This window comes from Camellia sinensis, chromosome 9, assembly GCF_055761805.1.
Source record: "Camellia sinensis isolate YWXY chromosome 9, ASM5576180v1, whole genome shotgun sequence".
NCBI lineage: Eukaryota > Viridiplantae > Streptophyta > Magnoliopsida > Ericales > Theaceae > Camellia > Camellia sinensis.
This window is the reverse complement of record NC_138969.1, coordinates 142,879,099-142,894,476: the sequence shown is the minus strand read 5'-3', so window position 1 is coordinate 142,894,476 and position 15,378 is coordinate 142,879,099. Positions and strand designations below refer to the sequence as shown.

General features: G+C 35.8%; 1 long non-coding RNA gene across 1 annotated transcript; it reads right to left on the bottom strand.

Moving 5' to 3' along the window:
- Positions 1 to 5,863: 5,863 nt before the first annotated feature.
- On the bottom strand, positions 5,864 to 14,304 carry LOC114284377 (uncharacterized). The gene is made up of 9 exons (XR_014340401.1): positions 13,987 to 14,304; positions 12,908 to 13,032; positions 11,035 to 11,274; positions 10,260 to 10,358; positions 10,153 to 10,185; positions 8,837 to 9,450; positions 7,435 to 7,560; positions 7,178 to 7,325; positions 5,864 to 6,113 (listed from the first exon to the last, which is right to left on the bottom strand). It is a non-coding gene; the product is annotated as an uncharacterized LOC114284377 (long non-coding RNA).
- Positions 14,305 to 15,378: the final 1,074 nt, after the last annotated feature.

Sequence of the window (15,378 nt, the reverse complement as noted above, 5' to 3'; positions counted from 1 at the left end):
GATTATTTAATAAATCCTAAAAATTACTATGTGAAGCATATAAGTATAGACTATGTCATTTCTTTTGGAATAATTTGATTTCATGTAGTTTTGAAAGAGTTTTAGAGATGTACAACCCAAATATATTAAGTTTACAAACATGAAAACCAACACTATTCCAAATAAAAAGACACAACCTCCATCCACTGCATTCATACAGTTTTATCAAGTAAGCAAGTAACCACATTGTAGGATGCTTAAACATAATAAGAAAAACGCACACAAACGGGATGCTAAAGCATAAAAACTTACATATTTACCGACATCCCTGGAACAGCTACAAAACAAAGTTAGTAAAACATGCATGATCTTATATACGAAATCCTAATGCAATTCAATCATGAGATGCAACTAAAGATTCGGCTTCTAAGATATGACATGTGAATCATCTCAAGAACATGAGATAACACACATAATCACATAGGAATTGATTAAATCCATAAATGCAAACTTAGCCGAATCAAGATGAATGAAACATAGATGCAAAGCATGGATATGACAAAATAAATAAATAAATAAGTAAACATGATGCATATTTACAAATAAGGAAAGCAAGTAAAAGAACAGGATAGAAAGAAGTGGGCGGGAAATTATTATAACACTTTGAATAAATTATTACAAACCAAATTAGAGGGAGGAAGAATATTACAGCAAAATAAAATAAAAAAAAACCTCATAATACACTCAAAATAAAATGAACAAAAGAAAAAAATAAGTTTCATGTGCCTTGGAAACCACCGGAAGTTGGTTAACATCGGAAGACAACGTCGTCTTGTCCAAAAGAAGCTAACCGGCCGGCCAAATAGGTCGGCCGGCCAAATAGTTCGGCCGACCAACTAGGCGTAACAAAACCTATCTTATTGTGAAACCAAGAAAATGAACAAACAAGAAATATGTAGGTGGTTCAACTAACCACTACTGGTTAGAATAAAAACAAGAAAACAAATATAAAATAAAAAAGTGCAAACTTACAACAAAACTAACATGAACCTGTAGCTCGCCTTTTTCGCTCCCCCTTTCAGAAGGTTTAAAAGAAAGCTCTATAGTTTGGACTCCCGCGGTTCTGAATCTAATCTAACAAGTGCAATGTGAAATTGATAAACACCAAAGAGTCCAAATCCAAAAAATCGTTTGGAAAATTCATTTTAGGATAAAAAATGCCAAAAATAGACTGCTTCGCTAGATACAGAGTTGCCACTTAAATATTTTATTTTGGAAAAATTTAGGAAACCCATGACTCGTGCCAAAGGCCACGTGTTCATCATCACCAAGGTTGCCTCGGCTCGGGAACTTAGGTACGAGAGGGGAAGGTCATAAATTGAGCACCCCTTGCTTACCCGATCAAAGATCGGCCTCTACTAATCATGATATGATTTTTTTTTATCAACATTATGTTTTCTTGTTCCAGTTATTATGCTAGCATTACTACGTGATACGCGCATACAAGTATAGATTAGTTTGCTTAAGTTGGAACAATTCAATTTCATGTTTGTTTTGCGAAAAGGGTTTGATTTTGCCACCTCAAGTGGGCTTAAAGCTTTGTGAATTTGCCACTCAACAAAGTGGGCTTAAAACTGTGAATTTATTGAATCGTTCCAATTCAAACAACAAGCCTTCATCCATAGGCACTCAATCAGTTTAGCAAGTAAGCATTTAGCCACATGGCAAGAATGCAAGTCATGGCAATCACTCACACTCATGCAAGTATGCTAAGGCATTAAAAACTCACCTAGTACTCCAAGCCAAGAAAATATGAGCTAGAAAAATATGCATGTTCCTAACTATACAAAATGACTAATGCAACACATGCAATATGCAATTACTAGGCTCGACTACTAATACTGCATGTGATTCAATTTGATAACATGCGGTCTAAGCACGTTTTAGACACCCCATTTTTGACCGACCTTAAGACTCAGACGTCACCGATTGAGTGCTTGGTGATGTTGCATATCGTGCTCGTTCAGAAGTTTCAGAGTCTCGGCTGCGAGCCTTGCCTTCGGACTTTCGGACTCTTTCATGCTTTGCCTCGATTTACGAACCAGGCTCTGTTTTCTCTATTTTCTCTTCCCGAAGGGAGGGAGAGGTCATGCAGATCATCTCTCAGTGGCCGTAGGCTACGTTTCGTGGTCGTAGGCCATTTTTGCCCGTTTGGAGTCCGGTTCCTGATTTTTCAAAATCGTTGGCCGTGCCTCGGTTCGGGACCGCCTAACTACCTCCGTTTGCTCCAATTTTTGGCATACGTCTTATTTGATCCCTTTTGAGGGACACTGGGGTCCGAGAGACCAACTTCATGGTTAAGCACCACTCCCGGTGCCTAACAGCCGGTTTTCGGGGCCTCGACCTGCGCGTTTCGGCCCCTGAACCTTCATTTTGCATCGATTTTGGTTCATTTTTGGCAGGGACCTCTGTTTCATTGGTAAGAAGTTCGTGGAGAGGCGGGAGGCTAGTAATTGTTCAGACAGCCAATTTTATTCCTCCGTCGCCCGATTTTCACCACTTCAAAGCCACTGTTGAACACCCTTGGGCCATTTTCTTGCACCCTGAACCCCATATTTGTGATGTACACATCTGGGAGGCCACTAATATTTGGTAGCTGGCCAGTAATTGTTGTTGAACCTTTTGAACCCCTTTGAAAAGTGGGTTGTTCTCTCTCCTGGTTCATTGTCTCCAGTTTTCAACCACATGGTTGTGTTGAGCACACATGGGAGGCCACCAATATGTGGTGGCCGGCCACTAATCCTGCTTGACCTTTTTGACCCTTGGCCGGCCAGCCATGGGAGGTAGCCGGCCAGCCACCTTCAACCTCAATAACCAGCCGGTCATGTTCCTTGCATCAAGTACAGTGCATAAGTGTATTCATTTTCCCCCCAGATTCTATATCCGGGGGGCTGCATTTTGGAGGGAAACTTGACTCATTTTCCCTCCATTTCCCCCCCTTTTTCCCCTCTTTGGCCTATATATCAGCAGCTCCAGCTGCTGGTTTAGGGTTACAAAAACTCTTGCCTCAAGCCTCTTGCATTAGCTCTCTCTCCCTCCCACTTCCAACCTTCAAAACCCCTAAGTCCCACACTCATTTCTACACCATCTCTAAGCCAACCAATCCACACACTATTCCAGCAGCTTCAAGGCCTTTTCCAGAGGTCAAAGGCTCCCAAACTCAAGCCAAGAGTTGCTAAAGGCTTGGTCTTCAAGGGTAAGTTCTCTTATCCCTCTTTTGTGCTTTATTTTGTTCAATACATTAGCCATACTTGCTTATTGTTTTGGGCTCCGACCCTAACTGGGACTAGTCTTATTTTGGGCTCCTTTTCACGTTTTTTTAAGGGCCTCTCATTGTTTGAGGCCTCCTTGTTGCACTTGCTTCATTATCCCTCTTGTATGTCATTATCTTGTGTAGTATTTTTGGCCTATGTATAAACTGTTTTGAGCTCTGTCATGAACTAAAAAGTGGCTTATTTTGAGCCCTTGTTCAACATTGTTGAAGGGATCATTGCTGTTTGAGGCTTTCATTTATCACTTGCCTTTATATCTCTCTTTTGGCCATATTTTTGCATGATTTGTTAGCATCTTTTTCTTCTGTTTTTGGGCTCTGTTCCAAACTACAAATGACCTCATTTTGACCACCTCTTCATGTTTCATTAAGGGTCTTTCATTGTTTGAGGCATCCTTTTTATACTTTGTGTGATAACTCTCATTTTGGCCTTATTTTGCATAGCATTTTGAGCATTCTTGTACACTGTTTTGGGTCCGGCCACCAACTGGAAAATATCATATTTTGGGCCCCTCTTCAACATTGTTGAAGGGCCCTCATCTTTTTGAGGCCTACAGCTGTGACTCAATTCTTTATCTCACATTTAGGGCCATTTTTGCATGCTAGTTTTTCCCTATTTGTGTTTATTGTTTGACCTTGCTTAGAACTGTGAATGTGCTTGTTTTGGGACTGCCTTGAATCTTTCTTCACATGTCATGATCAAATAATGCATGCTTGATGTAGCTACAAGTCATTTCATGTGCTTAATCTTGCATTTCGGGACCATTTCATGCATCGGGTGCTATATTGTCATGATTCGGGGCTGTTTCGGGCCATATTTTAGCGCTGAAATTTGCATGTTTGCATATCATATTTCATGCCTTGCCATGTCTTGTTAGAATGGCATTTGGTGCCTTAGGGTCGGTCCTCGGTTTGCGTGCATGTGTGCACGCATTTCGAGTGTCTCATTTTTCATCTCATGGCCTCTTATGTGAGTGTGGCTGAGGTCCACTCATGTTGGTGTAAGTCCATTGTGCATTGTGTATGCCATTTCATTTCATAGCATTGCGTATGCTAGGTTGTATGTTAGAGCATTGTGTATGCCACGTTACCTCGTACATCGTGCATGCCATTTCATAGCATTGTGCATGCTAGGTTGTATATTAGTTGCATTCATGCATATCATGCATATTGCATTGTGTTTGGGATAGGAGTTAGCCCGAGCACAGGAAACGAGGTACATTTCGTACTCCGAGTGACGGAACGTGTCTTAATTCCCCAGTCACCGACACTCCGGATTATCCATGATGGAGTTAGGTTTTAGTTGAGTTTTCACATGCATTCATTCTATATTGAGTAATGCAAATCGACTCCTCGGCCATCATGCATCGATATGCGTGATTGGTGGCACGAGGATCGAGGCATACATACATTTGTGGAAATACATTGCTATGCCCCTTTCCTGCTCTCTGTTGCAGCAAATCAAGAATCAGCAGTCTTCCGGGGCTCGGCGCGCTTTCCAAGAATAAATTGCAAAACAGAGGCTAATTGGGGCATCCCAGTGGATTTCCGTGCGAGGCAGCCCAAACATGCATCATCCATCATCTGAAGAAGAGTCAAGGCAGTCCCTGGCTTGCATGCCAGTTTATTTTTGTTTTTAGTTAATTTGTAAATTAATTAGGAATTTGTATATATTTGAACTGTATTATTTGAACTGTACTATTTATTCGGACCCTCTGTGCGAGGGCATAACTGTAATAAGTGTGCGTGTGTGTGATGCATGTCTTCCAACCCCACGTCTTTCTCCCTTTTATTTACTTGCTTATGATGGTTAGATTAGGGCATGTTTAAATTAGCATACAGTATGACAGCATGTTTGCATCATTCATCTCACTACAAGAAGTTGGGTCTTGAATGACGAAATTTTTTTGTCTCCAAAGAACTAATTTCGTCACTATAGATATTTGTGAGGAAATATTTTCGTCACCAGTTTCGTCATTGAATGTTTGTCACTAAAAACCACCGTGACGAAAAATAATTTCGTCACTAATGAAATTACTTCAGTGACGAAATTTTTTATCACCAATAAAACAATATTTTGTCGCCAAAAATTCTCATTTTCGTCACCAAATAATTATTCAGTATCATATTTATAACTTTAGTTGACGAATAAATTTGTCACATATGTTGATCATTGATGTGGAAATAATTTCGTCACAGTAAGATGTAAAGGTGACGAAATTTTTTGTCTCCAAAAGTCATGCATGGGTGACGAAATATATTTCGTTGCAAATATATACACACGTGATGAAATTTTTAATCACCAAACAATAAAATCAATGAAAACTTTCATATGTAAACTGTAATAAATTTTATCACAAAAAATATTTATTAGCGACGAATAATCACTTTGTCATAATAACAAGTACAAATGACGAAACAAATTCGTTACTAAACTTGTTTCATATTTTATATTTCAATTTAAATTATTATTTCACAAATATCCCTGCTCATATCCTAATAACTTTTTAATTGTACTAAGAAATCCACTAACTATTATACACCACTCCATAAAAAAAATTCACTAAACAATTTATATTATAAATCAAAATATATCCATTAAACAAATTTCATAATAATCCATTAAGTAAAACAAAAAAAACATCATAACAAATTCCAAAATGAACTAACGTGGAGTCCACAAAAAAAAATTAACACGATCTTGATTTGCAACTCGAACTAAGTATCAATTCATATAAAAATAAATAAATTCAGCACTTGATCTTGATTTGCAAGTATGCTTCCAAACGTAATCAAAACCAATCTGTAAAGAAAATAAATAAGGAAAACATTAATATATTGTCAATTACATCTAAACTCATATATAAATAATTTTATTGTATAAGCCAATTTAGTAGAAATATATATAACAGTCCAAAACTTCAAAGAGTTGAAATTATCTTTGATGATAAGTAACACGGATAACAGAAGATGCCAGAAGATGCCAAAAGAGTACATGAATATCCTGTATCACTAGCACTAATGTCAACAAGAACCAGAAAAAATCAAAGAACCTGTTTCACACAAACTAATCGGCATTTTTATTTAAATCTAAATATTTTCCTATTTTATTTTTAACTTCAACGAGGCAAAAGGTCAAAACACATAGCTTTCAGGTTTCTTTGGTCACCAAGTTTCCTAGTGTTCAAGCTAGATTCTAACATAATTGGCATTGTGTAACATATATATTGAATAAATTTAATGTTGAATGTCCTCAAGTATGATTTCCAAGGCATTTCCCTCTCATTGTTCTAGAGCCGAAAGTTTAAATTCCTACGAACACTATACCAAAGCCCAAGTATGAACTAAAAAAGTCCAGATCTGACATTCCTACATCATCAATATAATGATTATTTGAATATAAAATTCCAATATTTGACTTTGATCCACATCCATGATACACATTATCTTTTCACAGTTTAATAAGTAGTTCGTGGTCTTTGATCATACTAAAGCCTCTCTGCATAAAAATCAATACATAAGATTAAAATTTGTTGCCTAAAGCTTTGATATACAGATTTTAATTTGATGAAATCTATCTAAGTTGATTAAATGAGCAACCTCATTCCAAATCTGCTGCATTTCAATAAGTGAGAAATCAAGTTGAACTATGCAGTAATAACTAAAATGCCTCTATTAGAGATACAGGGAACATATTATTATTTTGTACGCATTAAGAATAACAACAGTAGGAGGGCATAAAGAAAAGAAAACATATTAATGAACCCATATCAACAATTAGTAGCCCATAAGAATCAAACAGCAACCATAACCTAAACAAAGAGGGAAGGAGAGAGAGAGAGAGAGAGAGAGAGAGAGAGAGATTACGATAGGTGAAGGGCAATAAAATGCTTGCTTCTCATCCTCATTCGATGGACCAATTGTTCACCCATTTCAGTTATGGGATCATTACATTAACTGTCTATCATCTTTATAGAAAAACATCCTTGATAGTTAGTTGATTGGGCATGTTTGCCTGCAAGAATATAAAGCTATAATTGTGAAGGTTTGGAAATAATTACATAGATGCTACATGGTTTATAGCAAAATGATTCTATTATTATATATCAATGAATAACACATACCAAGTCTCTCAGAATGACCATGATGTTTCTGCACAATAATATCACGCTTTCTATACTCTACAACCTCGTCATCCTCTTGGTATTACAGTAACTTAACAACATTTGGAGCATTATAAGCGCAAGGATCTACAGATGGATCAGCACGAACAAAAATATGATGAGTGTCCAAGTCAGCAACTATTCTTAAACTTCTGCAGAACACCAAATATGGAGTTGAAGCCCTAATAGCAATCAAAAGGGTAATGATGTGTGGATCCAAGTAATTCAAAATCACATTTTTCCATTTTTTCCTTCAATTTCCGAGCAAGCAAACACATTAATAGAGAGATTGAAGCAGCCGAATATAAAAAGAGAGCCAACACATACAGAAATTAATCCAACATATTATCACAAATTTCCACTCAATCACATATAATACGTACCAAATGACTCCAAAATCTATAAACTGGTATTTTTCTCACATTTGTCTTATTTTATTTCAACACTAGGACATTTTATCTTCCAATTTCAAATTTACCAGTTCTTGCCTCAACAAATTCAAACTTGCTGATAATCAATGAAACAGTAAATTTGAAACAAATCTAGGAATCAAAACTTTTCATTCAATCGAAACTAATACCAATCCACAGATGCTATATGTTGAACTCACAAAACAACAAAATTCACCAAATGTAGCAATAATTGAAGACTGAATGGTGACAATAGGAACTAGTTGATTTCCCAAACAAGAAGAACAATATACATACAAAGCAATTAATTTTCCAATTCAGAGTAGGTTCAAATGAATATTCGATGTAATAGAGTAACTAAATTCAAATCAACAATAAAATCTAAAAACTAGTAAAATCCATTAACTAAATTCAAATCCACTAAAATCAATTGATGATTAGTAAATAGTATGTATTTAAAGTCAATTCAAGCATGGGAATAGAAATATTGATAATACTTGATAAAATGATCATTCATCAAATAGTCCATAAGCGCTCCTTCTGCCATGTTGAATTGGCTTAATTCTTGGATAGGAATATCTTATCAAGTTAAACTGATATGATAGTATTCGATTTTAGGTGACATTTATGTAGTATTAAAAACATAGCGTCAATAGCAACTCCTCTGTTAGACTAATATACACACTACTAGTTCTATTGCACACCCAATTCTATTGTTATTTCTGTCTTTTTGATTGTGTTGGATTGTATCCTGAACTCCAAGCATGCAACTTGATAAAAAATGAATGTACTAATTCCTTGCTTAACAACTTTCCTGTACCGTACACATCTAAAGTAAATTGTCAAATGTGGAAAATTTCAGGTATCTTTCTTTATAGGCACAGGTAAACTCAGATTCTGATTTATTATTGATATATGTTTTATGCAAGTCTATGTCCAAGGCAAAGAATTACCTCTGTATTGAACTCATCCAACAAATCTTTTACAAATGGAATCTCTTCGAGCAACTCGTTCTTTAATCCCTTCAAATACTGAGCAAGGAATGCAGGTAGAGTCAGTCAGCATAAAAGTTTATTTGCATGTGAAGCTAATTTAAGGGTTGAGTGGGGAACTCTGATAGTGGAAACACTGGTGGATGGCCCATCAAATTCAAACCTCGCCACGTGATGACCTAAAAATAGTTTTCCAATGCTTAGAAAAAAAAATTGCTTTTCAATTTTTTGGGCACTGTGTGTACAGTTTCCTGGGAGAAGTTGGTAGTTTAATCACTAACTTCTTGTGCTATGTACTTGTCAAATGTATCACTGATAATATCTAGAAACATGAGGAAATATAACATTTTTAAAACCTCAATTCTCAATAATATAAAAAAATTCCAGACCTGTATAAAGTTGGAGGTTATTATCTTTCCATCTGGATTATGTGGCTGCACCATTTGCTTGAATTGATGATGACTAATCTGGATGACCTGAGAAAGTCTCTTAGTTCTCACCGTAAAAGGTTGTGGGATATTGAAAAGTACCCCTATTTCTCCTGCCATGTCTGCAACCCCTAATTTTGACAAGAACTAGAAATCCCATTTGAACTAAGTTAACATCAAATACAACTCTTTGTTCTGTTAGTTCAATGATTCAAATGTAGAAAAATGGAATAACTAGGATTTATTTCAGCAGATAGGAAACTTTCATCAGTTTGGTCTCATATAAGATCATCTTGTGATTTCCTTCGTTGAATGGATTTTTTTTCTAGTGAAATTTCTACATATTACAATTTTTAGATTGGTGTTGGTCATTCTTTGCCTTGCATGTTACATAGCAACTAGAAAGGTTACTGCTTTCCTATGACAAATCAAAACTATATGCAACGTAGTTGTGAAATGAAACCACAGTTACAGATTGGTTTTGGCTCTCCATTTTATTTTCTTTTGAAGTAATATGTTTTTGTGTGCGAGTAATTGTGTATGTGAGACTCAATGTGGGTTGATTAGTAGTTTCCTGTGCATGACATATTGTGTCCCATTACAATCACCATCATTTTCTAGTTTTACTGTTCTACATTTTCCCCCCCCCCTGCAATAGGTGTTTTTCCATTAAAAAATTGTGGATCTTTGTAGAAACAAGGACCTTGATTTGTCAGTCAATGCAGAAGTTCATTACTAATTTCTTAGACATGGTCAATCATGCATCTTCCGTTATTGTTTTTTGTCTTTGCAATACTCACGCACTGAACATATCAGCTCCATTTCATTGAAAAAAAAGTAAAACCATACCTGCTCCGTGCCATTTTTGTATATCACGACATCCTGCATTTCAGATGGTCAGATTTTGCTTCTGGTAGTGTACATAGAATAACATGTGAAAGGAGAAGTAACCATACCACTGCTCCAGATACTAGAATGTAGAAATCCGTAGGTATCTCATTTTGTAAGTTGATATCAACCTTTGGTGGAAAATATTTTGCTTTCATTTCGGACACCTGAGAGGAGAAGATGCCACAAGATGCTGCTTAATTAGATGACAATCTGGTAACTCTGAATTTAAAATTTCCACATTGATTTTGGCTCCTGCTATATGGACTCATTATGCATCCTAGATGTGTGTATGGACTGTCTATCAGACACTTCTTCTTCCCTATGTAGGACATGGAGCCATGATGTTTTAAGTATTTGAATTCTTCTTAAACGTTTACACTAAAATCTTATTGTATCATATTATGTTTGACATGGATGCCTCTAGCCTCGTATTGGTAGTATCCATGGAACAGAAGAACAATTTAGTGAAACATCATAATGAAATGCTGGAGCTAGGAATTGTTTACCCTTTTTTTTCCCCCTTTCTAAACATGTATGTATTTGACATGGGTACTTCACCCTACTTTGGAATATTCATATATTACCAACAATATATATATATATATATATATATATATTCTTAACAAACATTCTCTTGGCTTCAAGGAACACATAACTAATAGTTTGTCTATTATTATGTCATGTTGAGTCTGAAATAGGTACTTCACATTTTGAAGTGTCAATGTGCTCAGTTAATAATATTCTTATTGTTGTTATTGTTTTGTTGCTATTAAACTAGAGTAATTACTATAATATTGCAACATGATCTATAATGTGAAGGAGAGGGAAAAGATATTGTACCAGTTGGACGATAAGGTCTTCAGAAACTCCTTTGAAGAGATAGGCATTTTCCACAGTTCCATGAAAAAGATGCTGAGCAATACTTGATCTAATTGCCTTAGGTAGGTCTTCAAGCACTTCCTCCTGCTATAATTCTGCTGTCCTAAATTTCAGTTGCATATTTGCCATCATTTGCTCTTTCAAACTTTCTGGAAGTCGATTCTTGCTTGCATATCGCAAAATCTGATTGATGGTGTCCCTCTATAAAGCCATTATTAGATAATACTCATAATAGTGTAGTCTAGTAGATTGGGGAGGCACACTTCTGAAAAGTTGAGGGTCTGGTCATTTTGATTCCCTCCCCACACTAGAGAGAGAGAGAGAGAGAACCGTGACTCCAAAAGTCAAATGTGTTCATAATGGTGCGGCAATGACATTATGACAAGAAAACCTTTGCTAGAACCAGTAAGCTAGCCACTTAAGATATAAAGGTAGATGCAAAGTACACTGCTCACATAGGCATAAAATATTCATTCAAATGCTCAAAGCCCTTACAACATTAATCTAGTTCTTACAACTCAAACACCCAATATAAAGACAAACAGCAGATTCATTTCATCTATCCATCAGTTCAAGCACAGAAAGGGACAGATTCCACAGTGCATAAAAACAAACAGAAAAACAGAGAAGAGAAGGGAGGAGGGGGATATAAATATATATATATATATATATCGAGAGAGAGAGAGAGAGAGAGAGAGAGAGGCTAAACAAGGGTTTCAGGAAGAAGAAAGAGAAGAGAGAGTTGAAGCAGATTACAAATTGAAGCCAAGTTCAAGTCGAAGTAGTTGAAGCAGACTGCGTCCATGGACCTTTCTTCTAGTAAGGCGAAGCAGACTGCGTCAATGGATCTCCACCCATTCAATTGATTGAAGAAGTGTTTGAAGAAACCTTTCCCCTTCACCTACGTCTCCCTCTCTTCTTAGAAACTGTGTTTTTTTTCTTTTCTTTTTTTTGAATTGTATCAGTCTATTTGATAATAAAAAAATAAATTAAATATTTTTTTTTCATAAATGGTGCCAAAAAAATTGGGTTTTGGTGCCTGAAGTATTTTGGGATACCATTCACGACCCACATAGTAAGTTGTAAAAAGTGACTTATTTTTAATGACTGGCAGATGTGTGTCGTATATAACTGTTGTATTAACGACATGCTATATGTATGTCGTAGAAAGTTTTATCAATTACGGCATGCAATGCAACCCGAGAAAAAATTATCATTTTTACCATTAACGGCCTACGCAATAGACACGTCATGGTTAGTCTATTATTTACGACATGCAAAAAAAGCAAGTCGTAAAAGTGAGAAATTACGGCTTGCATGCATTGTATGTCGTTGATGTGGTGCCGTAAAAAGTCAATTTTGTTGTAGTGCAAATAGTTTATAGCAAATCTAGTTCACTCTAGACTTGGAAAAAGCCTCGAATTCCCAAGTTCAAAAGCAACTAAAGATCCCTCATATCTTCTAGCTGACAAGAGCTTGCATAAGGAAACAAAATTGCAGTTTCTGCACCAAAACCTAATAAAATTAAGTCTGAACTATACCATTACTGATTAAAAAGAGAAAAAAGCATCACATAATTAACTTCAGTACAAGTAACCACTGGCAAATGACAGTAAAGTAAGAAATTCGAGTTCCCTATTATCTCATTAAGTAGCTGAATCCAAAAATAGAATAAATTCTAGATAGCAAAATGATGTTTCACCCTATATGCAAAACAACTATGCCACGTAAACCAAGATTATGCTAGGCACAAAATTCTGCTAAAGCTATAAAGGTTAGGATTAGTTGATACCAAAAAATTAAAATAATCCTGTGTAAGGGAGATATTACTGACATGATAGAATGGTGGCGAACTGTTTAGTCCCCCTCCTTTAGAACAGCAGCAGCAACAGCCTCCCATTTCTATTCAGTTATCTCTATTGTCCACCAGAAGCTATCAGCAATTTAGTCATCATGTTCCTTTTGTTTGGCATAAGAAAAGGCATTCTATTAGATGAAAAATGCTTGGCATAACACAAGGACATTCTATAGATCAAAGGTAAACAATGTCATAGTTAAAGCCCAAAAGAAAACTGCTTTTAAAATTCAGACCGACCAAAAAATCATCAATAAATATCAAATAACATGTGAAAGGGCATCTGAGACAAGTATAAGATTGAATCAGCACAGATATACACACAAACAACTGAAGTACATCAGTAATAAGACACTAACTTGATGGGTGAGTGAATGCTTAATTGTGTGGTGTATACCCATTTCGATTCAGTGGATATGGGTTCTGATACCCAGTTCTTGTACCAAAAATTTGTTCTCTTTGTCGGCATTTTCTGCTTCTCTGTCTCCACCTACTTTTTTCCTCTTTTTGATTTCTTCAAGAGATAACTTATCAGGTATTTCAAAACTCTTGTCTTCAATTTTCTTTTTCTATTTTTATGGTAATTAAAAAAATCTTACTTGTTTTAAAATCTTATGTTGTTTCTGATAATTTTGTTTGTTGCAGATTCAAAAGAAATGACAGGTCATCAGAGGACAACTCAAACCAATCGAAGGTTTCTTCTGCAGAAAACAGTCTTAAAGATTCGATTCCTATTAAGCCAAAAATAGAGTTACAACCGTGGATATACAGGGGTCGAATCCAAACAAGAAGACAAATGAATTTTCGGATGGGTTTGACCAAAAACAGACACTCGAGTTCTCTTTCAAATTCAAGTTTCCAACTTTTGAAGAATTCAATCAGAACAGGAAAAAAAATGGGGGTTCTATCAGCTTTGAAGCAGCCCCAGATTCGAGCATCGCTAAGTACAAGTTCATGCCTGTTGTCAAGTGTTCAAGTATATATATATATATATAACAACAGCAACAGCAGCCTCTCACAGCGAAAGGAAGAGAAGAGAGATGAGATGAGTGCCTTACCGTCGAACTAGTCTGGCCGCCGAAGATATGAGTGCACCATTCGCCTCTCACAACAATTGATTTTGATCCTCCCTCTATTTTGAGTGCATCGTTCGGCTGTGATCCTCTCTCTGTTTTGGGACACTGCAGTAAAGCTTTGATGAAGAATATCAGGACCGTCGTGTTCGCCTTCGATCACCACAGCTATTCGGTTAATTAGCAGTCAATCAGAACAAGGTTTGAAGAGCCCCTTTCCCCTTCCAACGAATTTTGGAACCCTATTTCTTGTCCCTCTCTTTCCTCTATGTTACTTTATCATTATAACCCACTAGAACCAGAGAGGCAAGAGTCAGTGTATCTAAATCAAATAAGAATTCAGATAAGCAATGAAAAGAGCGAAAAATCCATGGCTTCAATAATTATTGGCAATCCCTAATGGAGGTACATAAAATCCATTTAAACATATTGGCAATCCCTAATTGAGGTAAATAAAATACATTTATCTAGAATTTATATGTGCCCTTAATTTTTATTTTTTTAGTAAATCTGTTACATTTAATATTTTCTGTTAATTGCATATAAAGAAAATAACATGAACGAGTTATTAACTTAACAAGTCTATATTCAAGTACTCATTTTTTCATAGCTAGTCTGAAAAAATAATATATGGGACACTATGTGTCTGAGTAGTTTTCAAAATTAGGAAAAACAATGAAATTAGTTTTGAAAATTAGGAAAAATAAAGATTGAAAAATAGAGAAATCGAGTGAGGGAGAGGGAGAGAGAGAGAGAGAGGATCTATACTTGAAAAGAGAAAAATAGAGAAATAATCGAATAAGCAACGCCGACGGCACTGACGATTGCTCGGAGGAGAACGCGAGTGACATCGGTGGCGACACTGAAGGAGGAGAACGAATGACGTTGGTGGCAGCGCTAAAGGAGAAGAAGGGGGGCTGAAGACAGAGAACATATGTTTTGCAAGAGAGGGATGAGAGGAAAACTGAAGCACCAAAAAAATAAAAAAGAAGGGGGAACTAGTAGGATTTTTTTTTTTTTTTCATCACCGCCAATATCACAAAGTTCTCCCTCCAAAATTGGTGATAAAATAATTTTCTCCCCAAAAATTTTAAAATGTTAAAATAATTGACGACAAAAATATATTCTTCATCAAATAGTTTCAAAATATTTAAAATCAATTTTTTCAAAAAAAAATATTTAAAATTATTGGTGACAAAAATATATTTCTCACTAAAAAGATTAGAGGAAAAACCTTTGGTGACGAAATTTAATTTTTCCTCACCTAAAAAGAAGTATTTATTGACGAAAATAAATTTCGTCACCTATTATTTTTACTTTTTTATTATATATAACAAAATTTTATAATTCGTCGCGGATTATTCTTATTTAGTGACG